This window comes from Lepidochelys kempii, chromosome 14 (assembly GCF_965140265.1).
Source record: "Lepidochelys kempii isolate rLepKem1 chromosome 14, rLepKem1.hap2, whole genome shotgun sequence".
NCBI lineage: Eukaryota > Metazoa > Chordata > Testudines > Cheloniidae > Lepidochelys > Lepidochelys kempii.
Genome location: NC_133269.1, coordinates 36826930 through 36831109, shown reverse-complemented (window position 1 = coordinate 36831109; position 4180 = coordinate 36826930). Strand labels below are relative to the sequence as shown.

Sequence of the window (4180 nt, the reverse complement as noted above, 5' to 3'; positions counted from 1 at the left end):
TGCGAAGGAACCGCAGGCGGAGCTGCAGGGCGGGGTGGGCGGGGGTGGGGAGCTCCGACCCCTCATGGGACCCAGCGGACCCCAGGAGCCTGTGGGGAGCAGGTCAGGGCCGGTGCCCCCCGGTGCAAAAGGGGAGGGCTGAGATTTGTGTCGTCACACCGGCCCGGCGCCATGGGGATGGCCCCTGGGAAACCCACGCAGGGAGAAGCGCGGAAAGGGAGGGTGGATCGGGGGGGGGGGCGGAGCAGAAACGTTTCGGGGTCACATCATCAAAATTTTGTAAGCTATTCTCACATATTTTCAGTCCAAACCGGCAGAATCCGTGTGAAATCAATCTTTCCAAAATTTTGGAATGCCCGTGTACTAAAAACAAAGAAAAAAAGAAGCCTACAAAAATACCCATCTGGGTTTTTACCCAGTCTGTAACTGGAACCGGAACTTTATTCTGAATCCCCTTCAAAATCCACTGGGGTCTTGATTTGAGGTTCCTGTGGGTTTATCTTACCTCGGTTTGGAAGGGTTAAATTTTTATCAGTAAATGTCAGGAAATGCCAGTTTCGCCACACAGAACGTCAACCGCCCCCCCCCCCCAAAAAGGTCCAAAAAACCAGTTGTCATTAAATAATTATTCTGTGACCCACCTTGTTGTCTGACATGCCATAGTAATTTCCCACAAGTGTGAAAATACAAATAGACAATATTTTTTTTAAAAAATGCTCACAAATAAACCTTGATATTCTCTGTCAAAATTATAAAAAATAAAAATTGAATTCTGCCAAGCCTGTTGATATCTCTATCCTCTCCCCAGGCCTTAATAGAAATAAATAATTGGCACATGTGCAATTTGTTTCATTTTAAATTAAATACAAAGTAAGAGGATAATAATGCATAAGGGCTGGATTTTGAAAGGTATTTAGGTGCTTAATGGGGTTTTAAAAAGTATCTAGGCCCTTAAAACTCATAGAAAATCCCATTAGGCACCTAAATACATTTAACAATCTGGCTGTAAATGTTCAAGGATGTGAGACACTAAGGACCAGATTGTTAAAGGTATTTAGTCACCTAACTCACACTGATTTCCATTGGAGTTGGGCAGCTAATTATCTTTAGACTTCTGGCCTTCAGGGATTGTTGTTGTTTTTTCAGTACCCTATCAACTTTGGTATATCTTCCATGTGCAGACTCATTTTTCTTTCACCACATTTTCTGTGACAGCCAATGACCTCCAGCACATTTTGAAAAACATCGCTTCCCTGAATACATGTCTCAGGGCTTCTTTTACCTCTGGGTTCCTCAGTGTGTAGATGAAAGGGTTCAACAGGGGTGTGACAATAGTATTCAAGACGGTGACTATTTTGGTCAATTCCAATGAGTTCTGCATGGAAGGGTTGACATGTAGGAAAATGGTCGAACCGTACCAGATAATCACAACTGTGAGATGGGAAGAGCAAATTAAAAAGGCCCTTCTCCATTCCTTATCTGATGGGATTGTCAGTACAGTGGAAATGATGTAAATGTAGGAGAGCAGGGTTATGACACAGGAGCCCAGGATGAAGATGAAGGAGATGATAAAGGCCACCGGATCAATAAGGTAGGTATCTGTGCAGGAAAGAACTATCCACGGTGCTATGTCCCCAAAAAAGTGATGGATGACACTAGGGCACAGAAGGACAACCTGGTGATCAGAAATGCTGGGACAGAAATAGCCAGGAAACCACACAACCAAGAGCCAACAGCCAGCTGAGCAGTCAAGGTGCTGTTCAGGATGGAGCTGTAGAGCAAAGGATAGCATATAGCCAAATAGCAGTCGTAGGCCATGACAGCCAAGAGAAAATCTCTGTGCATCCTAGGGAGAAAACAAAATACATTCGTAGGACACAGCTGACGAAGAAGATGGATTTGCTTTGGGACACAAGGTTGGCAAGCGTCTTTGGGATACAAGCTGTGGTCTGCCATACCTCCGGGAAGGAGAAATTGCAGAGAAGGAAGTACATTGGGGTGCGAAGGTGATGGCTGGTTGCCACTAGGACTATGATCGCCACATTTCCTGTGACAAGGAAGAGCACAAAGAGCGAGATCTGCAAATATTAGGTCCCAGGGAATCCCAGGAGAATAAATTCCTTCACACAGGTGTGATAGCCCTTTTCCAGTGCGGTCAGCTGTTTTACCTGCCAAAACAAATGAAGACATGAAATTAAACTGATTAAACACAACCGTGGCTCTGTGGGTTACAGATGATTTTGATGCACAGGAAGAGCAGATTATTAAAAGAGGCAGGAAATAATGGTTTAAGGCTGAAAATATCCTATTGCTATTACATTTCTGGAGCCTTCCTGCTCACAGGGTGAATTTAAGCTTGTCCTAAATTTTCCTGTGGAAACTTTTTTTCCAGTGGAAAGTGGCTTTTGGACCAAAAAGAAACTTTCAGGATAGAAATTCCATTTTCAGGTGTTCCTTGAAAAACACAATTTTTAGTTTTTGTCAATGAAACATGTTTTTTCCACGGTCAGCATCCAAAGCCCAAGATTGATTTTATTTTAATTGATATTTTTGTTGTTTTAAATTGAAAATTTTCAAATACAAAGTTGTTTTCTGGGTGTGTGTGGGGGGCAAGGGTTGTCCTTTTGACAAAACCCTGAAAAATTTCAACAGAAAAAACATTTTTCCTGTAAATTCTTCAGGATTCAGGAGCCAAATCATTTTCAAATGAGACCTATGGGTGTTAGGCATTCAGCACAATCTGTGATTCCTTTAGAAGTGAACAAAACCCCATCGTCTCTTTTGAAAATCCCTGCTAAATAGGGTGAGCTTTTCAAAAGTTCTCAGTATAGGCCTATTTCTGCTCCCGAGGAAGGAAGTCAATAGGATTTTTGTCATTGAGTCAGTGGGAGCAGACTTAGGTCAATACTGAACACGTGAGATTTGTACCTGTCAATTTCCTTCCTACAATGCAAGAGGACCTTTAATTCTTTTTATGCAGAAAGTCTCAGGTTCTATGCCTGCTGAAGTCCCAGGTTGGAGTGGGGATGTTATACAAAGTTGCAGTTCAGAGGACAGCTACTCAATTTTGGAGCATAAATAACCATTTACATCTATAAACCAGCATTCATTTTGGGTGGTTGAAAATGAGTCAGTTGCAACCTCCTTTGACCAATTGAGACTGAGGTGTGCAAGGCCATGCAATGTGCCAATTACAGCAAAGCTCAGGGCCAGAGAGGACCAAAGAACAAAAGGAAGCAATTTTCCTAAAAAATAAATAAATAAATAAATCAGAAAATGCATCCCTTTTTTATCAGAATTTTAAATACTGATGAAGAATTTCATCAAAACTGTGAATTTCAAACATTTTTGACCAGCTGTGCCAGGAGTCTGCACTTCTTCTCCCCGTTTAGTCATTCGAACATACTTCTCGACCAGAACCGTGAATAGAACCCAGGAGCCCTGATTCTCAGCCCCTGCTCTGCTCCAACCACGATCCTAACTCCCCTCAAAGAATGGGAATAGAACCCAAGTGTACTGATTCCTGGTCCTTTGATACAACAGCTATTCTACGCATCCCTAATAGAGCTCAGCACAGAATCCAGGTATCCTCACTCCCACACAACAGACCGCAAGCCCCACAAATACAGCAAAACTGTAATATGCCGAGTTTCTAAAACACCTTCAGAAAAAAATACCAGGTTCCTAGTGCTGGCCAAAAGTTTCCTTCACAGATGGATTAATGCTGAGGTCTCAAATTTGAGGCATTCAGAATTAGAAGCCACTTTTGAAAAAGTTGTCCCTACCTTGAAATCTATCAATGACTTTTACAGTGAATGTTCTGAATTTTTGTTTGATTGCTTGTTTTGGGTGTTCTGATTTTTCATTTTTCATAACCTAAATTGAGTCCCCCTCCCTATTTGGATTTGAATTTGCAAAGGATCCGAAAGGAGTTATGAAATGTAATGGAGTTGGGTGCCTAACTCCCCAATACACCTTTGAAAATCCCAGCCTTAAATATTTTGTATCAAAGTCTAATCAACACGGGCAATCAACAATTATATTTTCTCCCTCTTCAGTATAAGCCATTTATTTTGTTATGAATAACATCCTATGAATAACATCTAATGCCCTGATTCTGCAAACAGTTAATACATAAATAAACTTGCATATATAGACATATATAAAATAAAAATGCCTA

General features: G+C 41.6%; 1 pseudogene; it reads right to left on the bottom strand.

Moving 5' to 3' along the window:
- Nucleotides 1–811: 811 nt before the first annotated feature.
- On the bottom strand, nucleotides 812–3556 carry LOC140897504 (olfactory receptor 6F1-like; annotated as a pseudogene).
- Between the last annotated feature and the right edge of the window lie 624 nt (nucleotides 3557–4180).